At 44.0% G+C, this 24,045-nt stretch overlaps 1 protein-coding gene across 5 annotated transcripts in view; it reads left to right on the top strand.

The window, feature by feature from the left end:
- Window positions 1-24,045, top strand: part of SLC12A7 (solute carrier family 12 member 7) — a 142,234-nt gene that overhangs the window by 37,166 nt on the left and 81,023 nt on the right. The window lies entirely within an intron of this gene.

Raw genomic sequence — 24,045 nt, 5'->3', positions numbered from 1 at the left:
AACTCTTCTTACTTAAACATGCGTATTCTCCGTGTTTAAGTTCCCAATTAAATATGATTGATACTAGGTGTTTTTTCAAGCCTGATATAGTATTTGTCATCACAGCATCTATCTTAATAATTTATGGTATTTTTGTTGATACATTTTGGAATTATATCTGGTTTAAAAAGCATGATTTCATTACAAATTTTATTCCTAGATTCTCTGAATGGTGCACTATATCTCATTCCAATTGGGGGGTGGTTGCATGTCCATATGGTAGAATATTATTTTTGCCTGGTGACATTTTTACTTTTATTACCATATGATTTGGCAATTATTGGGAAGACGGTATGCCAGGGTTGTCAAACTGGATGTGTCATGCCGAAACTGCGCCCACCCCAGCTCCAGCGATGAGGAAAATGTCGTGATACGTCATGACATGTCACATGACATTCCTGCTGTATGCCATTTATAAAACATACCAGTTCTCTCTCAAGCCGTAGTTTGGAATAAAATGTATGGATTTATTCCACAGTTCTTTCCATTGTCGTATTAAGACTATTTCTTTGAAGTTTTGCACCCACTTTGTCATGCATATTTTTATTTGTTCTCTGTATCATATCTAGAAGTTTATATACATGGTCTTGAATCTGTATAAGCATTTTAAATTCTATCATTTTTTTTAAATATCCCTCATTTTGGGGGAGTCAGATATTATTTTTCCAACAGTTTCTGGATACATCAGCGATGGTATGTTCTGCCTTTCATTAAGTATGTGTCTTTAATCTGTTCATGCAGTTTGGTTGGACCAATTTGCATGTAATCACACTTTCTCCCTCATGGAAAAGAATGGAGAATCCACGAATGGGTTAAAGAAGTCCTCTAGCCCAATCAGACCAAATTAATCAAGTTGCCATGCCCCTGCTGGACTGGACCTTGCCCCCAGTTTCGATTTGGTCTCAGCCCAGGACGGATGTGGAAAATTGGCTCCCAAAGCAGACTTTTAGGAGGACAGGTTGTATTTCTTTTTGTTTGATTCCCATTTGTGGATTTTTCATTCTCTTGCCATCTGATCAGCGCTGCGATCAGCGCTGTCCCAGTTCGGCAAGTGTTTCAAAAGAGGTTTCTTAGCTTCCCTGAGGCAGTTTCCTCCCTGCATTGTCAGCTCTGTTTTAAACGTGACGCAACGGGGCTTTTTTCCTCCGGATTCATGCTGCCTTACTAAACCTCCTTATCTTGCAATTCGTCCTTCTCTCTTGCTAATTACTAGGCAGAAGACTGTTCCCTTTGTTTTTTCAATTACTGCTTTCAGTTATTTACCCGGCAGAAAATTGTTCCCTCTGGTTTCAATTTCTACTTTCAGCGGCCGTCCTAGTTTCGGTTTCCTTTCTCAAGTTGTTTTCTCTCTAGCTATTATTTTATTGCTAATTGGATTGCTCAGCCTGTGCTGTGGGGATGACTGATTCAGCCCCCACAGTGTGATTTCGTTGACAGGGCAATCCTTCTCGGGAAGGTGCCATTTTGGCAGGAACACCCTGCAATTCACAGTAATCTGCACTTAAATAAACACTACTTACCTCTCCCAGCCTTGAATTGTTCCATCTGTCAGCTGGGCTCAGTTGACTATTCAATCACAGCCTGTTACCTCTGTCTGCATCTAGTGGACCAGCCACTCCTTGGTTATAGCCGCCACTAAGTGAGACACAAAGGATCCGTCACTAAATAAAAAAATAAAATATAAATGATTAAATAATACTATAGAGAGAGAGGGGAGGGAGGGGGAGGGGAGGGAGAGGAGACCTCCCTTAGTGATGCGCGGCATCTGTTGCAAAGTGTGACTCCGTGCTTAACGATGGGCCATAGCCGTATCTCCTGCAGACCAGGATAGCTTCAGCAATCTGCTGGAAAACTCCTGATAATTATGGCGGACAACACCGTTTCACAGGCTTCCACCTCCAGTGGAAATAAGAAACACAAGTCATCCAACCAAGAAGCAGCCGCGAAAATCAAGGCCAAAACCAAAAGAACATCTAAGGCGGCTGAAAAGCAGGCTGGTCGCAGACAAAGGGCATTAGAAAGGCAGTTTTCCAAAGCCCAAAAGCGTGCAGCCAAGGACCCGATTCCCTTGGCTCTTCCTCCTATTGCATCAACAGCGGGGGACCCCGTCCCTCGTCCTTCATGTGGGCTTGGTCTCCAGAACAGAATCTAGATCACCATCTCTCACTTGGGTTCAGCCAGGATCGCCTTTCTCTTTTTGAGCAGGATTTAAGAGTGCGGACCCAGGATCCGCCACCAGGGGCCGAGTTCACCCCTCCCACACTGGCGGGTGGAGTCTCAGAATTTCCCCCTTGCAGGTCCATCTCAGGCTCCATCAGCTTCATTCACTCCTATGGCGGCGGGACTCCGTCCCCTGGAGCAACCTTCATTTACGGACCAACTCCAGACCATGATTTCTCAGGCTGCTGCTCAAGCTATGGCTTCTTCAGCACATGCCCCAGAGACCCCAGGGACGTCACACCCTCTCACTTGTGTGGGGACTTCATGGTCCAGGGATTATCAGTACCCGGATCCGGCTTCTCCACCACATTCCTGTGGGAGCGAGGTATCCAAATATTCAGAGCAGGTCCTCGAAGAGGGTCAGTGGTTGGATGAAGAGCAGGCCCCTCCCTTGGTTGGTTTGTTCAACCCTACTTCTTTCTCTTCTCTCTTATGTAAGGCCTGTGCCACTGGGAAGATCGAACCGGAAAAGACTCCAGCCCCCGATCAGACACCCGGTCAGGTTAACAGCCCATTGTTCTCGGAACCTGTAGTGACACATCAACAGATTCCTTGTCCTCCCATGTTTCTGAAATCGGTGCGGGATCAATGGAGTTCCCTAGGCACCTTTTCCGCCCTTGGGGGGATTGACCGTAAACTCATAGATACGGTTTTGACCCTGAATGAGGCGTTGGAGCTTCCGGGAGTGGACGAGTCCCTTAATCCCATCCTTTCAGAATTCAAGATTCCAGGCGACATGTCAGAGGTGCTGAAGGCCAAGGACAAAAAATCAGAAGTTTCCTTCCGTAGGACACACCAGGCCTCGGCGTGGGTGGTAAGAGCTTCCACATCAAATTCCTTTTTCGCCAGGATCTCTCTAATGTGGCTACGTGAACTCCAGTCCAGAAACTCCCCAGAGGAGGTAAGGGTACACTAGGATGTGACCAAGTTGCAGGCGGCCTTGGAATACATGGCAGACGTGTCCCTCCAAGTGGCTAGGTTCTCTGCCCGTGCCATAGCCTCCAACATCGCCCGTGCCCGTGCCATAGCCTCCAACATTCTGGCTTAGGAATTGGTGTGCCCACACCAAGCATAAATGAAGGGTGGCCGCGGCCCCATACCAGGGCGGTTGCCTCTTTGGGGAGGCTCTCACTCCGTACCTGGTGGAAAACAGGGAAAAGAGAAGGATACTTTACCATCTGTCCAAAAGATTGGGCAGGCGTTTTGCCCCATATAACTGCCACCCTCTTTTTCGATTGGGATTGAAACCGATCTCAGGTAATGTATCACAGCCCTTTCCAGCAGGACCAGACTGGTCCTTGGATCGGTCTGGTTACAGAGACAGGCCCAGACAGCAGGTCCCGAACAAACGTCCTCTTCCATAGGTCAAGGTGACTTGGGGTAAATCCCTCCCATAGGTGGCAGACTGACTCATTACATTCGCAAATGGAAGGACACCAACATGGACGCTTGGGTGCTCACCACCATCATGGATGGCTTGTCCCTGAAATTCGTGACAACCCCCCCTTGACGCTACACCACCTGTCCTCAGGCGTGGAATTCCATAAAAAAGGGCCTCATGCAGGAAGCCATTCAACATCTCTTAAGCATAGAGGCCATAGAGCGGGTACCATCAGACCAACTGGGGCATCCTGTTCATACTACCGAAATCTTCAGGGGGATGGAGGGCGATACTGGACCTCAAGGTTCTAAACTCGCATCTGTCGTATCGCAGGTTCAAGATGCAGACACTTCAATCCATCTTGGCCACCGTATGGCAGGGGGACTTCCTGACATCAGTAGACCTTACAGAGGCATACCATCAGGTTCAGGTACTCATCACTTCCAATACAAGGCTCTCCCGTTTGGCCTTTCATTGGCCCTCAGGGTTTTCACCAAGGTCCTGGCGGTACTGGCCGCACATCTCAGGTCGATCCCAATTCACGTTCAGTGTTACTTGGACGACATCCTGATCCAGTCGTCCTCTGCACCGAACGCACTGACGGACCTGGAGCTAACCATAGGGATGCTTCAATGTCATGGTTTCTTAATCAATTTTCAAAAGAGCCACTTAATTATAGCCACTTGTCTATTGCACTTAGGCGCTATAATAGACACAACCCTTTGTCAAGTATTCCATACTCTGGTCATCAAGGTCCACAGGGAACAACAGATGACTCTGGCCCTGCTCTCCGAACTGTTGGGAAAACTAATTTCCTGCATTGCCATAGTTCCTTGGGCCAGACTTCACACACGACAGCTCCAGTGGTTCTTAACTTCCCTACAAAGGCGGGGCATAAGCTCTTTTCCCCAGAGGGTAAGAGTTCCAGCACAGACGCTCAGATCCCTTCTCTGGTGGCTCTCTCCAGCTTGTCCAAGGGGTCCCTTTTCAGAGGGCCTGTTTCTGTGACCTTGCCCACGGACACCAGTTTATTCGGCTGGGGGGGTCACACCTCCAAATTCAATTCACCCAGGGCCGGTGGTCCCAGCAAGACCTCAGACAAAACATCAACTGGAACTCAGACAAAACATCAACTAGAACTCAGGGCTATACGCCTGGTACTTTGCCACTTCCGCAGAATAATTGCGGGGTGTCACGTGTTGGTCCTGATGGACAATGTGGCGGCAAAGGCCCATGTCAACCGGCAGGATGGTACTTGATCACAGGCCCTGATGTCCTATGCTCGGTTACTGGGATCATGGGTGGAGCAGAATCTTCTTTACCTGAAGGCAGAGCACATTTCAGGGGAGGCGAACTGGTAAGCGGATTATCTGAGTCGCTCTATGGTAGACCGTTCAGAATGGAGTCTGCATCCACGTTCAGAGAGATCATGCAGCGGTTCGGTCAACCGAGTGTCGACCTATTCGCCTCCCCAGTGAATGCTCAGATCCCATGATTCTTCTCCCGTTTCCCCTCCCAGGAGTCGGAGGGAGTAGACGCTCTCTGCAGCCCTTGGCCTGGGGGACTGCTATACGCCTTCCCACCGTTTCCCCTGATTCCAGTGGTCATCAGAAAACTATTGCAGGAACAAGCAGAGCTGATATTTGTGGCCCCACACTGGTCGAGGCAACCATGGTTCATGGATCTCATGAGCCTCACCGTAGCTCCTCCGTGGAGGATTCCTCCAGAGCAGATAATCCTGCTACAGGGGGTCATATGACACCCAGACCCGCAGTGGCTCCAGTTGACCGCCTGGCATCTGAACACCAGTTCCTGACACGGGGTTCATACTCAAGAGTGATCTCAATGATCCAGGCCTCTCGGCCGGCGACAGATCAGATCTACAATGCCACCTGGCGGAACTTCTGTCACTGGTTTGACCAAAATAGTTTGTCCATTTTTTTTGTTACTATTCCGAGGATACTCGAATATCTCTTGGAAGACGTGGCTAAGGGCCTAGCACCCAACACTATCCATAGGCAGGTGGCGGCTCTCTCCACCGTTTTCACCTGTGCCAACTTTGCACTGTTGTCTCAACACCCGAGGGTTCTATCCTTTATCAAAGGAGTTACAAACAGTAAGCCTCCTGTAGTCCATCGTTACCCCACTTGGGAGTTAATACGGGTTCTTCAGGCTCTTACAGGAACCCCTTTTGAACTCATCAGATATTGAATTCTGCAACTCTTGTACCTTAAAGTTGCTTTCTTAATAGCAGTGACATCGGCAAGGCGCATCTCTTTCCGTGAGGGAAGATCTATGCATCTTTCATCAGGACAGAGTGGTCCTACAGTTGGACCCCTCGTTCATTCCCAAGGTTAACACCTTATTCCATAGGGCACAGGAGGTTGTATTACCGGACTTTTGTCCTAACCCATCACACGACTTAGAGAGGCAGTGGCATGCTCTAGATGTCCACAGGGCCCTGCGATATTACATTAAACGGACATCTGCCTTTCGTAGTTTGGAGGTGCTCTTTGTATCTTTCCATCCGGCTTCTAAAGGTCAGAAGGTCTCTTCCTCTACTATTGCCAGGTGGATCAAGGCCTGCATCACAGAGTTGTATCGGGTACGCTCCCTGCCTGTTCCACGCTGTCTGACAGCATACTCCACGCAAAGTGCCTCTATATCAGCTGCGTGGCACACTCAGGCTTCTATCGTTGACATTTGTAGGGCGGCGACGTGGTCTTTGCCTTCCTCCTTTATCCGTCATTACAGGCTTGATAAATTTGCCTCTGCAGAGGCCTCTTTCGGCTGCCGTGTTTTACAACACGTGGTTCAGTCAGTGTCGACACTTGACCAGCCTGTTTCCCATCCATAGGGTCACATGGGCTTTGGTGTGTTCCATTCGTGGATTCTCCATTCTTTTCCATGCTGGAGAAGGGGCGTTGTGTTACCTGAACGCCTTTCCCCTTTTTGAAATTCACAGTCAGGTCAGTGTCAGTAGCTGGGAGCCAACATGTCCCACAGTTTTTAGCTTCGCCCTTTTCAAAACTGGGGGCAAGATCCAGTCCAGCAGGGGTGTGGCAACTTGATTTATTTGGTCTGATTGGGCTAGAGGAATTCTTTAACCCATTCGTGGATTCTCCATTCTTCATGCTGAGAAAAGGCGTTCAGGTAAGACAACGTCCCTTTCCTACTGTAATTATCTCCAACAAGAAAAGCATTTAATGGTGAATGGTGAAATTGTTCAATTGTGGCATTTGATACGGTACTTTTATTGAGCTTCATTTTTCAATGTGTTCTTGTAGGTTTTTATTCTTTTCTGTGTACCAATACCTTAAATATCAATGGAACAGTTCTTCCAGTATTGACATTCTATTAACCATGACATCTTGCTCTGTAATATAGTTTGAAGTTTGAAAGGACAAGGCTTTCTCTGTCTTTTTAGGCTTATAAAATTTTCAGTTTGACTTCAGTATTCTTTTTCCATTCCATATAAATCTGCTAACAGTTTCTTATGATTCTTCTAAAGTTTTTTTTTTCTTCCCCTGAAATTGGAATTAGCACTATTTGAAATAGATCACTTATCTTTGGCTATATTTTTATTCTGATAATGGCAGTTGATCTTAACCAGGATGGGTTTGAGGTTTTTTTTTACATGTCAAAATCTCTCTTAATTACTGGACATAATTATTTTGATATATTTCTTGGTTATTATCTTTCAGATGCAAAGCAAAATAATTCATTGAGTGTGTTGTCTGACAACCAAATTCATTCTAGAATAAATGTTTTTCTCCTTACTTTGAATGCTTTGTGATTATTTTATTTTTTGAGCATTGATTTTATATCCAGAGAATTTTCCAAAGCTATGGATTGTTTTCATCATCAGTTACCCCTTGTGACTCTGTTGTAATTAATACTACATCATTTGCATAACTTCTGAACTTAGTTTCCTCTCCACAGATTTTGACACCCAAGTATTTTTTCTGTTCAATATTTCTAAAGCAATAATAAATAATAAGGGAAACAGTTTGCATTTTTGTCTTGTTGAATGAAAACTCTTCATCAGGGTCCAGTCGAAGCTGGGAATAAACAAAATGGAGACTGTTTTAGAAAGAAGGTTGTAGTTTATTGAAGAGCAGAACCACAAGACATGAGGCTCTGGAGCAGCTGATCACATGTTGCTTGGAGTGGTGGGTTTTTATACCTTTTGGGGCTTTTGAGGTTGTTTTCTCTTCCTGTGGCATGAACTTTGACCTGAGGTTCAGTATGCCTTTCTGGTATTCTGATGGTGGTGGGTTAATCCTATTATTTCCTAAAGGTCATGTCTTTTAGAGTTTGGGTGGGGTATGTAGATTTCAGGGGTCTTTGTCTTCCTAATCTCATCAGCTTCTAGCTTCCTGGCTCCATCCTTTCTGAAAGGATTATCACATCTGCATTTCTACAGACCTGGCTTCTGCTTCGGGCAGGGGTTGGTTTAGTTTCTGGGGGCTGGTTTTGTCTTAGATGTTTTCTCCCATTATTCCTTTGGAGCAATATATTCTGCCTTTTTAATATCCCCCCAAATATTTCTTTTTCTGAGGGGGCTGACTTCCCACAATGTATTGTCTTTTCTTATTTGGAAATCTGCAGATAGCTATAATCATTGCTGTATGCCATTGATATATGCTTCTGAATGGAGATTCTTTTGAGGTTACTGCTGTCTATGTTTTGGATCTCAGATATTTATGTATCTGAGATCCAAATATTTAGTGAGTTAAAGTTTATTTGTGGTCAAGAATCAAAATGTTATTTTAATATACTTATAAATTATCTCTGCGTTTTTAAAAATTGAAATTTTAAGAACGATGACTTCCTGTTTAAAGTAGCATTATTTTATGATTAAAATATTTGTGCTATCATAAAAGCAATGTGATTTGATATAGCTTTTTGGTGTTTTTTCTTCCAAATACATGCTTGTGATTGCATATAAATATCAAAAAATGCAGATTCTTCCAACATTATACCCCTTTCCTTCATTCTCATTTTGTTTGTATTCAGCCTAGATGAAGTTACTTAATAATTTTGTCATGCAAAACCATACTGTAGGTTGGTTTAATGGTAGATTGTAAAGATCTGCAAATGGGTGCATCTAATTAGCCACCCATGTTTTGGTTAACCAATTTAGGATAATGTTTTAATTCAGGTCTTAGTCTTTGCATAGAAAATAAAACTACATTTTTAAAACATGCTAATTTATTTTGTCTTTTTTGGGGTGGGGGAAGGATGATGGAAGCATTTCTATGCTTGTTTAGTAATCAGATTATTCACAGCTAATTAAGGGTATCTTACAGAATTGTGTGTGGACTCACCATTACGTCATTTCAAACCTCCTTCCTTGCAAGCCTTTGGCATCTAGACTTCTTGCCCCATTTCTTTGATTTAGGGTAGCAAATTGCTAGTTATTACTTCGATGATCTAACTTTCAGGGACCACCCTGAAACTTCAGCTTATGAAACAGTGCATTACCCTCTGTATTGTATTATTGTCAGTGAAAAAATAAAAAAGTGAAACAATTCCTATAATGCAGACTTGCAGCATAAAGGTTAATAGCATTAACATAACTGGAAGTCTCAGCCCTTCTTTTCTGCTTTTGCATGATAGACCAAGCTCACAAGAGATAAACAAAACAAAAACTTTATTTTAAAAAAAAGACAAACTATAAAACTATAAAAATACTTTCTAAAATTTACCCCAAAGGCTGACTTTGGAATTGAAGAAGGTAGATGCGACTGGCTATAGGGGGGGAGAATGATATTGTGTCAGAACCCATATCATTCAAGAGGACTCTTCCTACTTTTATTCTTATTATCCTTTTTATTCCTCTGGGTTCTGCCTTGCTCCTGGAAGGAAGGGGGGAAGACGCTGCGGGCTGTCTCTTTTGTTTTTCTCTATCGCCACAATATAACTCTTTAGCTGTCTCTGCATACATACTCTTTGAACTGTCCTCCCTTGATGTCAACTAGAAATGAGGGGGAAAAGAATGCGCCACCGGGAATTTGGCTTTTCTCCAGCACCGGAGATGGAGAATCCACAATGGGTTAGCACTGTCTTCCTGCCCATTAGACCAAGTCAGCCAAACTTGCCACACCTGTCTTGGGATAAGCCACTCCCAGTCTTGACTTGGTCTTCAGCCCAAACGGATGTGACAAACTTGGCTCCCGGTCTAAGAAAGGTAGTAGAGATTAATACATTGGTGGATTCCGCTTCTTTCACACCTACTGTTATTTCAGCAGTGCTGAGATAAGCTCTGTGTGAAATAGTTTGTAGAAGGCTCGGGGCTGGTTTTTTTCCCTTTCCCAGATCTGGGGCTATTGCTGAGGCTTCAGCTCCCTCCAAAGGGAAAGCCTCTTCAGTTCTTCAGTGCTGGGATCAGCGCTGCAGCCGGAGCCTATGCAGACCTCCCGGGGGTGGGGATTTCTCTTCCGTTCCTTCACTGAATTGAGGAACTGGCTGGGCTCCCAGGGGGTGGAGATCCCTTCTCTGTTCTCTCACTGAATTGAGGAACCGGCTGGGCTGCTCGTACCATTGGATCGGCGGCCGCTGTACCTTCGGTTTCTTTCTTGCCAGCTTCCCTTTGCACTTCCAAGCACCCGCTGCGCTCCTTGCTGATTCGGGCGGGGGACTCAATTACCGCACCACGAACCTTGCCGGTCTTCTCTTTCACTCTTTGAGTGACTGCTGCATTCCTGCCACGCCAGTTCATCCCGGTCACCATTTTGGATGCCAGGGCACGCCGTGGCAGCAGAAGGCACTTCAGTCTGGTTCATTTTTTTTTTTATTGAAAATTTTTAAAATTTTACAAAAACAAAACAATTTTCCCCCAAACCTCCCCAACCCTCCCATTCCCTCCCCCGACCTTCCCAGAGCTAAATATAGGCTTAATTAAAGTTTCTTCAAAAAATCTTAAAAAAAATATAAACCATAAATAAATCTAAATACATTACTTAAGAAAATTGTAAGATAATTAATAATAGTGTGTATATGAAAAACATAAATACAAAAAATAAATGTTTAGAAAAAAAAGAATAAAGAAAAGGAAAAAAGAAGAAAGATAAAAAATATTAAATTTTAAATATAAGTTATTAAAAAACTAAATAATATTTTTTTATATCCAACTTATGTTGTATAAAATCTATCCATTTTTTCCATACCGCAACATACTTCTCTTGCGATTGATCCTTCAAGAAAGCCGAAATCTTTGCCATTTCCGCCAAATAAGAAACTTTAAGAAACCACTCTTGCAAAGTAGGCAAAGATTCCTTCTTCCAACATTGCCCTACTAACAACCTTGCGGCTGTAATTAAATTTAACATCAATGTAATCTCTTTGGTATCACAATCAGTAACAATACCTAACAAAAACAATTGTGGGGTAAATTTTACCCTCCTTCTAAAAATTCTTTGAATATTCCACCATATCTTAATCCAAAAGGCTTTTATATTTTTACATGACCACCAGATATGATAGTAAGTAGCATCCAAACATCCACATCTCCAACATTTAGGCTGTAAGTCAGGATACATACAAGACAGTTTTTGTGGATCAAAGTGCCATCTGTAAAACATTTTATAAAAATTTGTCTGGTTCATTTTTCACACAATTAGAGTGGAAGCTATCCTTTTTCACGCCAAATTGCTCCGGTTGCCATTTTGGCTGTCAGGACAAACGCGGCAGCCCAGCAAGCCAAGCAATTCCTGGTGGAGGTTTGAGCCTCCCTAGGAACGAAGATACCAGTATCGGTCTCTCTTTTTCCTCCTAAGGGAAGGGAGGACTGTGTGGCTGCGGAGGCCATTGCCAGTGGTTGGACACCCGTCCCCCCTCCTCCTTCCTATTAAAAACCGATCACACTGGCCTGCTAACATTTGGGGCCTGCTAACATTTAGGCCCATGCTGTCAGGCCAGGTCCATTGGGACCATAATTCATAAAAGTATAATTCACACAAATCACAATAAAATTATGATCCCTAAATTTATTATTCATAAAATTATATTCTTAAAATTCATAATTTTAATTCATTGCTCAATTCTTTGAAGCTTCTGCTCAATACTCTGTGGTGCAACTCATTGCCCTGGCCACCTTTTTAGCGTCATCAGGCGATCTACGAGCAAGCAGGTTTGCCACGGCTGTAGACAAGACCGAACCCCAAAGGGGGACAAGCAGTCCGCTTCTTCTACCGATCAGGAGGTCAGGAGAGCAGGATGATTTAATTCCCTGCTTCACCTGTTCAGCCTATCTCGCCAACTGTTCCCCTGCCAAATCTCTCTCTCAGTACCACTGAGATAGTTCATCTCAGGATGGAGGACTCCATGGTGTCTCAACCTAAGAACAACGCCTCTCCATCCACCAGCTGCAAAAGGCAGAAATCCTCCGAGCATGAGGCGGCAGGCAGGATCAAAGCCAAGGCCAAGACCATTTCTGGAAGGAAGCCTTCCAAGTTGGCGGAGAAACAGGCTAGCAGAAGGGACCAGGCTTTGGAGAAAGAATTCTCCAAAGCGCAGAAGCAGGCCAGGACAAAGGCGGAGCAAACAGATGATGCGCTCTTCGATCTCCCTTTGGGGCCCTCCTCTTCTACCCAAGGGGTCTGGTTCCCGGAGGGGAATCTCCCTTCTTCTGGGATGGATGAAGTTCAACTGATCCACCAACCATCATTGTCACCGTGGGTCACACATTCGATCCCAGAGGCCACCTTCACTCCCACAGCAGCAGGGCTCAGGGAGGCTGAGCCCGAGGGCTCCCCTCCTGAAGATCGTCTCCAAACCCTGATCACTCAGGCGGTTGACAGGGCGCTTGCTACCACGGGCCAAGACACGAATCCATGGCTTCCATACCCCCATCTTTCCTTCAGCCAGGCGCACCCGAATATCAGGGTCCCAACTCTCCGTCCCTGTTCTACCATAGCAGAGCCTCATCTCCTACAGAGGATGACCAACCTGACATGTCTTGGTGGGAGGAGGAAGAACCACCCCCAGACCCTCCCCCAATTTCAAGGGCTATTCAACCCAGCCTTTTTCCTGCCACTGCTCTGCAGAGCCAGTTCCATGGCCAACATAGGTCCTGATCAGATCCCACAGCCAGACCTACCGCCCAGCTCAGATTCAAACCCGGTGTTCTTCGAGCCTGTCGTGATTCAGCACCACGTCTCTTACCCGGCACTCTTTCGAAATGCGATCCGGAAACAATGGGTATCACCTGGGACCTTTCCCCATCTGGGGGGAACGGACAAGAAAATATTCAGCGCAGCACCAGACCTGACACAGGACCTCGAAGTGCCAATGGTGGATGAACTCTTTGTTCCCCTCTTGTCCTTGTCCACAGCGTCAGGGGACATAGCAGAGGTGCTAAAGTCCAAGGACAGGATATGGGAATTGGCATTCTGCAGGACTCACCAAGCGGCAGTGTGGGCGGTAAGAGCTGCCACTTATGCATCCTTCTTTGGCAGGACCTCCCTACTCTGGCTTCACCAACTACAAGCCAGGCTTCCCCAGGAGGAGGTATCCAACAAGACTTGAGCAAGCTTGTTGCGGCATTGGAGTATGTCTCGGATGCCACGCTACATGCAGCCATGTTCTCATCTAGGACCATAGCATCCAGCATGTAGGATGCTATGGCTCAGACAGTAGCACACTGACCCAAAGTCCAAGTGGCATCTAGCTACGGCTCCTTATCAGGGTGGTCAACTATTTGGAGAGGCCCTGGCTCTTTATTTGACCTAAAATAAGGACAAGCGGAAGATATTGGTCCACTCCATCAGATGGACCAATAGGCGTGCTAATCCATACGCCTGCAGGCAGTCCTTTCGGCCAGGAAGGGGTGCGGGGCCCTTTCAGCCTACCCGCCCCTTCACAGCCAGACAGGATCATCTGTCAGACAGGACCGGCCCCAGACCCAGACAACAATTTCAGAGCAAGCTGCCCTTTTGAGGGGGGGTCATCCATATAGAAGATCCAAGTGACCCTCGAGCTGCCCCCCTATAGTGGCAGGCTGGCGCTCTTTGCCCACCAGTGGGAAGCCACCACCACGGACTCCTGGGTCCGTCAGACCATTCAATACAGTCTGTCCCTGGAATTCGTGTCCAGTCCCCCAGGCGCTTCATTCCTTGCCCCCAATCAGGGAGTCCTCGACTTAACAACCCTGTCAAAAGCAAGAGGCCATTCAACACTTCTTGGAGATAAAGGCCATAGAACAGGTGCTGGCCAGTCAACAGGAGCGGGGATTTTATTCCATCCTCTTCATGGTCCCCAAAGTCTCGGGGGGATGGAGGGCGATCCTAGACCTCAAAGGTCTGAATCACCATATCGCATAGCGAAAGTTCAAGATGCAAACCCTTTAGTCCATCTTGGGCAGTGTAAGGAATGGAGATTTCCTGACATCCATAGACCTCATGGAAGCGTATCTCCCCGACCACCGGCAGTTCCTCAGGTTCTGCTACCCAGGCCATCACTACCAATACAGGGCTCTCCTGTTCGGCCTCTCATCAGCTCCAAGGGTGTTCACCAAGGTCCTGGCGGTGTTGGCCACACATCTCTGAATGGTACCGGTGCGCATCCAGTGTTATCCGGACGACATTCTCATTCAGTCACCTTTCCTTCAAGCCACCCGGTCGGACTTGACGTTGTCGATCAGGGTCCTTCAAGATCACGGGTTTTCGGTGAACTTTCAGAAAAGTCAGACCATCCCCTCTACCCAACTCTTACACCTGGGCGCCGTCATAGACATACTCAGTTGTCAGGTTTACCTGTCACAGGAACGTCGGGACAGCATCCGGACTCTGGTCCTCAGAGTACGCAGGGAACGAGTAGTACCACTGGTCCTCCTTTCCCAGCTCCTAGGAAAGATGGTCTCGTGCATTGTGATAGTGCCATGGGCCAGACTGCATTCATGAAACCTCCAATGATTCCTCCTCCCCTTCCAAAAGCTGGGCACCAACTCCTCCAACCAATGGGTAAGGGTTTCCCCTCAGACCCTGCGGTCTCTCAGGTGGTGGTCCTCGCCAGCAGTAGCCAAAGGATTATACTTCAAGGAACCCGCCCAGCTCACACTTACGATGGATGCCAGTCTGTTTGGTTGGGGAGCATACCTGCAGTCTCAATTGGCCAGGGACAATGATCCCACGCAGACCTGAAACACAATATCAATTGGTTGGAGCTCAGAGCCATACACCTGGCCCTCCGCCACTTCTGCAACAGGGTAGTGAGGCAACACGTACTAGTCCTCATGGACAACGTGGAGGCAAAGGCCCACGTGAACCGGCAAGGGGGTACCCGATCCAGGTCCCTCATGACCGAGGCCCAGGCCTTGGGTTCCTGGGCAGAGACCAACCTGTCCTCCCTCAGGGCCAGACACATCTTGGGGGAGGCAAACCGACAAGCGGACTTTCTAAGCAGGTCGATAGTGTACTATTGCGAATTGTGCCTGCACCCTGACCTCTTCGTGGAAATAGCATAGAGGTTCGGACAACCAATCATAGTTCGCTTCTCCGATGAATTCCCAACTCCCGAGGTTCTTCTCCCAGTTCCCATCTCCAGGGGCGGAGGGAGTGGATGCTCTCCGATGCCCATGGCTGGAGGAGTGGCTTTACGCGTGTCCTCCTCTCCCTCTGATTCCGGCGACTATCCGCAAGATGTTGCAGGAACAGGCAGAGGTCATACTTGTGGCCCTGTATTGGCCATGAAGACCATAGTTCGCCAACCTAGTGAATCTCTCCAGCTCTTCCCCATGGAGGATTCCTCCGGGTTGCGTGTCTCTCAGCCAGGGGGTTCTACAACACCCAGAACCCCAGTGGCTGCAGTCAGCCATCTGGCACTTGAACGCCGGATCTTGAGCGGGGAATCATACCCTACAAGAGTAATTTCCATGATTCAGGCCTCCTATCGACCGGCGACAAATTGCATCTATGACTCCACATGGAGGAATTTTTGCAATTGGTGCGAGAGGCGGCTGCTAGACGTCTCGGACTTGACAATCCCGAGTATCCTGGAATACTTGCTCGAAGGCCTCGATGGGTTTAGCGCCTAATACCATCCGCAAGCAGGTCGCAGCCCTGCCCACCTTATTTACCTGCGCCAATTCAGTTCCCCTGGCCCAGCATCTCAGAATACACTCCTTTATCAAGGGCGCCACCAACACAAAACCACCCGTGGTACATAGGTACCCTTCCTGGGAATTGCCACAGGTCCTACAGGCCCTCACCAAATCGCCATTTGAGCCTATCAGAACTTGTACTCTGAGGTCTTTGTCTTTCAAGGTCACCTTCCTGGTCGCTTATCACATCAGCCAGGCACATCTCTGAGCTCGCGGCACTGTCGGTCAGGGAGGACCTCTGCACCTTTCACCAAAACCGGGTGGTCCTTCGATTGGACCCTACCTTCATTCCTAAGGTCAACACCCCTTTTCATAGGGCCCAAGAAATCGTCTTGCCAGATTTCTGCCCTAATCCTTCCAACAGGTGGCTACTGGGGACGTGACTCCAGTCCTCTGTTCCCCCCCCCCATTGGGACCGTGAGGCTTTGGTATGTCCCATTGGTAGATTCTCCATCTCCGGTGCTGGAGAAGGGGCGTTGTCTTACCTGAACGCTTTTTCTCAGCACGAAGATGGAGAATCCACTCCCATCCTTAAGGTCAGTTGGGCCATATTGATGCTGCTTTCGCCCTTGTCAAGACTGGTAGTGGCTTATCCCAAGACAGGCGTGGCAAGTTTGGCTGACTTGGTCTAATGGGCAGGAAGACAGAGCTAACCCATTGGTGGATTCTCCATCTCCATGCTGAGAAAAGGCGTTCAGGTAAGACAATGCCCTATCTCCTGTTCGGAAGGGAAGGTGCGAAGACCCAACAAATACCACTATAATCCTGAGACGGACTGGCGTTATCAGTGTTTTCCCCCAACGGACTTTGCACCTGGGGATTGGCCCATTTGAACTGACCAGATGAACTATTGGGGTGGGGTTTGCTTGGGACTCCTTTAACCTATTGATCTGAGCGGGAATCCCTCATATCCTGTCTATTATGCCTGCTATCAGCTTCTCCTAATAAAATTTCCTTTTGGAAGAAACTGCTTCCAGAAACTGCTTCCAAAAGTTCCTTTTGGAAGAAACTGAGTTCTGCTTTCTTAGGAAAGCTAAGTTGTATTTATTAAAAGTTTTTTCTATCCCGGAGTTCAGTGGCTCTATTGTATTTTAATACGTAAATGTATATATATACAGGATAGTTTTCCTTGGTTTTTAACCAGACTATGATAGCAAATCTGGGGGGGGGAAAGCACAGTGCCTAACAAATTGGAAGAGGTCAATATACATACAAATCCCAAAGAAAGGGAATTTTACAGAGTGTGCAAGCTATCATATCCTTAATTTCTCATCCTAGCAAAATAATGCTTATGCTCATCCAATGCAAATTAGAGACCTGTCTAGAAAGGGAGATACTAGATGTTGAAGCTAGCTTTAGAAGAACCTGAGGAACAGAAGGCACTATTGCTGATGCATGCTGAATAAATACCCCCCCCCCCAAAAAAAAAAAATCAATGTGTGCTTCTTTGATTACAGAAAGTCCTTTGATTATATCAGTGGTGTCAGAATATGGAGTGTATTTAGAAAAAGTGGAATTCCACAACATTTCATTGTCCTCATGTACAACCTATATACATTTGCCATTGCCTCTTTCCTAGGACTTAGAAGGTGTAATTGGTCTAAGACACAGGTCGGCAACCTGCGGCTCCGGAGCCACATGCGGCTCTTTGAGCCTTCCCCTGTGGCTCCCAGCCTCCTCTGCCTTTGCAGAGAGAGACAGAGACAGAGAGAGGCAATTGCGCTTCCCTGTCTCTCTCTCTCTCTCTCTCTCTCTCTCTCTCTCTCTCTCTCTCTCTCTCTCTCTCTCTCTCTGTGTGTGTGTGTGTGTGTGTGTGTGTGTGTGTGTGTGTGTGTGTGTGTGTGTGTAAAAGAGAGTGCACTCACATTGTTCTCCGAGGAGCTGAAAAGCTTTCTAGGCGGAGCTCCTCCCTTTGCTGCGTCTCTGCAGGAAACAGGAAGGGCAGGAGAGAGCTAGCTAGCCCAGCTAGGCTGACTCAGGAATTCTGGGAGTTGAAGTCCATGAGTCATAAAAGAGACGAGGTTGCCTACCCCTGAGATTGTTGGAGAACAACTTGAAGCTTGCCAGGTGAGCAGCAGATGGGGGGGGAGAAAGAGAGAGAGAGAAAGAGAGAGAGAGAGGGAGGGGGAGAGAGAGAGGAAAGAGAGAGAAAGAAAGAGAGTGGGGGAAGAGGAGTGGCAGACCAAGGGCAGAGAGGGAGGGAGGGAGAGAGACAGAGAGAGAGAGAGACCCTTTTGACATCTAAAATGAAGATAACACTGCATATATCCTTTTTTTACCTGTGTGTGTATGTAATTTTATTCTCTTAAAGCATTCTCTCGGTGATCATTGTTTTAATAGTATGGATATTCCCAAGAGTCATATTTTTACTTTTATTTTTAATGTGTGTGTGTGTGTATATATACACACACATACACAAACACTCTCTCTCTCTCTCTCTCTCTCTCTCTCACACACACACACACACACACACACACACACACCTATAATAAAGATAAAAAAGGATATATGCAGTGTTATCTTCATTTTAGATATCAAAAGGGTTTTGCGGCTCCCGGTATTTTGTTTTTGGTGGGAAACGGGTTCAAGTGGCTCTTTGAGTGTTTTGGGTTGCCTACCCCTGGTCTAAGATCACCCAGTTGGCTTCATGCTGAAGGCATGAATAAAACTCAGTTTCCCAGTTTTTAATCTGATGCCTTAACCACTACACCAGACTGGCAAATGTACAGTATGTCATGATTATACAAATCAAAATATTTTGATTTATGAAGAACAAATTAAATCTAGTTCATCTGGAACCATATCCAGATGTTCATGTTAGCACTCACCACTGCTAAAGAATTAGTTCAAATTGACAGATTTTATTGAGCTAAATCTGTTACATGCACCTGTTTTCTAAGAATACATAATCTTTAGGAGCTGATAATGTTTATTTTTTTTCTTGGCAGAACTGGGGATCTACCAATTTGTTAAATTTTATACTTCAAGAAACATCACTGTTTAATTTCACCAAGGCATAGCTGATCTCACAGTGTATGTGCTAACTTCCCCAAGACTTTTATGTTTTCTACTAGAAAGGATTTCTCGAAGCATGCGTTGGCGCCAAGAATAACTCCCTATGTAAAAAATAAATCTGATGAAAATTTAGTTCTAATTGGAAACTGCTCTTAGATTATCATATTATATTTGGATTTCTGACTCAACCAAAATGTGGGTTCTCTTACCTATAGAATCAGATCAGTAGTTAGATAAAAGAAATTTTGGTCTGAGGCAGAAATGTAATTTAAGAAAGTGTCTCAGACATGACCCTAACTTAGTTATTGCAATGATAAATGGAAGGAGGGAAGAAGTGTATGCAGAGTTGCACATGTCTGTTGCTGTAACTTTACAATTCATATCTTGGGTTTCCTTTTCTGGTTTACCTTTAGCTGGCAGTTTGTTAAAAAATAGAAATGAATGAATTCACACTTCTTAGATATAAAAAACTAAAGAAAAACTAAAAGGATTGACAATCAGCCATATAATTATATTTCCAAGTCATCCCTGCTGAGAAGTTATTTAACAAGTAAATTATCTGTAAAAATATATTTCTCCTCACCCTCCCCATCCCCATATACTTGAAACTTAATAAGGCATTAATTGGTTACTGGGTGAACAGTAGATGTGTGTAGTATATGCATGCAGAAATTAGCTTCTAGGGTTGGATCCCTATTTTTGTATAATATGCTGCACCTTTAATTACGTTTGGGAACTTGTATTTTTATTCTGCTTCATTTCACATCTGTTCATCTATGCATATAAAACAGAAAAACTAAGCATAATAAAATCTTAAAAATTAAGATCCTATTGTGTTTACTGTTTTTCTGTTTTATGTGTATACAGAAGTATGCAACAGTTCTATTATTAGATATTTTACTACATTGGGCCTTAGTAAGAAACTGATTTGATTGATTTAGTATGTAGCGTGATAGATATGCATGTAGCGTGATTGATTTTGACATTCAGAAAAGAGGCATGATTTGAAAAAACAGTTCTGTCTGCTGGGAAATCTGTTTTTCATTTCAACAATAAATTGAAGATAGCTGAAATGCACCAGGATACTTGGAAATACTGTATGTGTAGCACTTTTTGAGCTATATTCATTTAAAAATCTGAAGTTTAATAATAACAGCAATTGCTTCCGGTGGTTCCAGCGGATGACGAATGGCGGCGTTTTACAAAGCCGCCCGTTCCTGGTGCGTGTAAAAGCCACGGGACTTTGACAATCAGCTGTCCCGCGGCTTGAATCTCCTCCCTGGGAAAAAGGGAGGAGGAGAGCTCTCAGGTAGAGGTAAGAGCTCCCCTGGATTCCTGTTATTTGGGGGATCGGAGGGTAGAGCTCCCTCGGAGCCTGAGCAACTCCGCGTTCCAGGGAGACTTCATTCCGAAGTTTTTGGGATGAAGCAAGTTGCCGCTTCCACATCTGCTTTTTTTTTCCAGCTGCTTGTGAGTATTTGAAAGCAGACGGAGCAGACCAGGAGAGACTGTGCTTAAGTTTGATGGTGCCTTTAACTTCAGCAAGTTTCCTCTTCCTTTTCTTTTGTTCACTTTCCCTTTAGAAGAAAGGGAAAGTGAAAACTAAAATGGCGATCGTCTTTCTTGCCTGATTTGCATTACAGAGTAAAACCTGGATACAGATTAACTCTTTAAATACAGAAGTAAGAATTTGGCTTTTATTCTTTCCTCTTTTTTTCTCTATTTTTTTTTCTCTTTTTTTTAAGAACACTTAAAAGAACTGTGCCCTTTTTTTTTTTTTCCAATAAGAATCTTTCTTCTTGGAACTTAAGAAAATGGCTTCAAAACGTCTGCCTCCCGCCCCTAAGGTTCCTATTTCTTCTCCAATGCCTCAGCCTGCATCTCAGAAACCAAAATCACCTCCACCTTCTCCTCCTCCTCCTGCAATTTCTCTTAATGATTTACAAGATGCTTTAAAACAGCATGCCTTGGATATTAAGGAGGAGGTAAAAGATCTTATAATTGCAGAGAGGGCTAATACAGAAGAATTATTGGAGAAAAAGAACAAACAAGTAAGAGACCATATCCTTCTGGCCTTTCAGGGCCTAGCCCTGCACATAGAAAGGATTGATGACCAGATGGAAAAGATTACTGAAAATGCATCAAGGATGGAATTTAGAATGCAGGAGGTAGAGAACAAGATAGAAATTACACAGGATGAACAAATCATTTCACAATATAGGGAGATGGAACACGCATTGCGTATCAGAGGCCTGAGGGAGAACCCTCAGGAAGACTTAAAGATGCTTATTGTGAAAGATATTGCTCCTAATATTGGTTGGCGGCCTGAAATAATTGAGAATGAGATAGAAAAAATTTTTAGAGTTAATTCACGGGTTGCTAGACAGAGAAATCTACCAAGAGATGTGGTTATTTATTTTTCTAGAAGATCTATCCGTAATGAAATTATACAGGCTTTTTACAAACAAAAGTTTCAAATTGCTGATCAAGACGTGATAATTTTAAAAGAGATACCTCCAAAAATTTTAAGAGCCAGAAAAGATTTTACTTTCTTGTCTGATGAGTTGAAACATCGTCAAATTCAGTTCAGATGGGAGATTCCAAGAGGAATAATAGTAAATTATGAAGGGATACGTCACAGATTAACTACTGTTTCCAAAGCAAGAGATTTTTATCAGTCTATCTTAAAAGCAAGATTGTCACCACCTCCACAAATAAGGATGACGGAAGAGTCTCTTACGGCAGGAGCCTCATCAATGATGGTTATGGAACAAGCTGCACCGAATTCTGACATAAAAGAGCAAAGGATGACACGAGCTGCCCATAAACGTAAAGAAAAAGAGCAGTTGCAGAAGAGTGGTGAAAATTTGGTTGTTACAGAGCCTGTGGGAGGGGCAAGACCAAAAAGATCTTCGACAGCAGATCTGCAGGCCATGCTCCAGAGGCTCCAGGCCAGTGGGGATGGTCAGGTTCCTGACCTGGAATGTTAATGGCTTAAACGTGCCCCAGAAACGAAGAAAGATTTTTCATTATTTGAAACAACATAATAATGATTTGATATGTTTGCAGGAGACTCATATAACTTTAAAGGATTCTAAATTTTTGATGAATTCCCGTCTGGGCACATATTTTACTGCTCCAGCCCCTGGGAAAAAAGGGGGAGTGGTAATTTATGTGAAGAAAACTTTTTCAGCTAAACTAATTGAGGCTGATTCTGAAGGAAGATATCTTTTTGTGGAATTATTATTACAAGGCCGAAAGGTTCTTATTGTTGGACTATATGCTCCCAATCAACAACAGAAACAATTTTATAAGTTGCTGCATGGCAAGATATCTCAGTTGGATTATAAATCGGTAATTTTGATGGGTGACTGGAATGGGGTTTTAGACCCAACTATAGACAAAAGAAGTTCCTCTAAAACTTTTATTCAAACTAAATTACCTATGACTTTCTTTGATTTGAAGGAAGAATTGGAGCTTATTGATATTTGGCGAGAAAGGAATACAAGTGATAGAGACTTTACCTTTTATTCTGATAGACACCAGTCATTTTCAAGGATTGATTTTTTTTTGATTACTAGTGACTTCCTCCCTAGAGTGAGGAAGGTGAAAATTTTTCCTAGAACATTGTCAGATCATAGTCCGGTGTGGATGGAGTTATATTCGGAAGACGGGAATAGAAGATCCTGGAGATTGAATGAGAACTTATTTAATCGGGAGGAGTTCGTACAAAAGTGTAAAGAACATTTAAAGGACTTTTTTACTATAAATATGAATAAGGGAACATCGATGTCTATGGTGTGGGACGCTAGTAAAGCATATATGAGGGGAATTTTGATTCAATTGAATAAAGTTTTTAGGGAAAAAGGGTCACAAAGACGTAGAGAAATAGAAGAAGAGATCAAATCAAAAGAACAAGAGTTGGTTCTTAACCCTACTGATAATAATTTAAAGGTATCTATAAAGATGCTTAAGGAACAATTTAACATGTTGATGGCAGATCAGGTGGCTACCAATCTGTCGTATATGAGACATAATACTTTTTGCAATGCGAATAAGCCTGGGAGGTGGTTGGCTTATCAGTTACGAAAGAAACAGAAAGCTAGAATTATAGAGAAAGTAAAATATAAAGGTACTGAGGTTTTTCAGCAAGATTTGATTAAAAAAAGCTTTTTGGACTTTTACACAAAATTATATTCAAGTGATAATATAAGGGGTTTGGATATAGATAAATATTTACAATCAGTACATTTTCCTAGACTTTCAGAGGAACAACAAAATGGGATGAATAGTTTAATTACTGTGGAGGAAATTGGCTTAGCTATTAAGCAGTTAAAGGTTGGAAAGTCTCCTGGAACAGATGGACTGACTTCTAGGTATTATAAGATTTTATCTGAAGAAATGATAGAGCCACTAAAGGAACTCTTTAATAGTATTTTGTTGGGTATGCAAGTTCCTCCTTCTTGGAAAAGAGCTTTTATATCACTGATTCCGAAGGAAGATCAGGATCTTACAGAGCCTAAGAATTATAGGCCAATTTCATTATTGAATGTTGATTATAAGATCTTTACAAAAATTTTGGCAAATAGATTAATGCAGGTTATGAAAGACTTGATTCATAGTGATCAAGCAGGATTTATAACAGGGAGATATATGAAACATAATGTTAGACAAATTATTAACTTAATTGAGTACTTGGATAAGAATAATCAGATTCCTGTGGCTTTTATCTTTTTGGACGCTGAAAAAGCTTTTGATCAATTGGACTGGCAATTTTTATTTTCTTTGGTAGAGAAAATGAATTTTGGGGATAATTTTTTACATGCACTTAAAGCTATATATCAGCAGCAATCTGCACAAATTGTTGTAAATGGGGGATTGACTGAGAATTTCAATATTCAAAAAGGGACAAGACAAGGATGTCCATTATCCCCATTGTTATTTGTTTTAACATTGGAAATTTTATTGATTCAGATTCGGGAATCGAAGTTAGTTAAGGGTGTAAAGATAAGGAAGAATGAGTATAAATTGCGGGCATTTGCGGATGATTTGGTTTTAATTTTGGAACAGCCGAATCAGGCGATTGATGGTTTATTAGAACTTATAACACAGTATGGGAATGTTTCTGGTTTTAAAGTTAATAATTATAAGACTAAGATATTATCTAAGAATATGTCAGTTAAAGAAAGGGAAAGTTTGATTAAAGCCACAGGTTTTCAGATGGTAAAAAAGGTTAAATACTTGGGAGTATATCTAACTGCTTCAAATGGAAAATTGTACAAGAACA

The sequence above is a fragment of the Crotalus tigris genome, unplaced genomic scaffold (genome assembly GCF_016545835.1).
Source record: "Crotalus tigris isolate CLP2741 ecotype Arizona unplaced genomic scaffold, ASM1654583v1 scf7180000024391.5723578, whole genome shotgun sequence".
Taxonomy (NCBI): Eukaryota; Metazoa; Chordata; class Lepidosauria; order Squamata; family Viperidae; genus Crotalus; species Crotalus tigris.
Note: the sequence above shows the minus strand (reverse complement) of the source record. Positions and strands in the feature narration are given on the sequence as shown.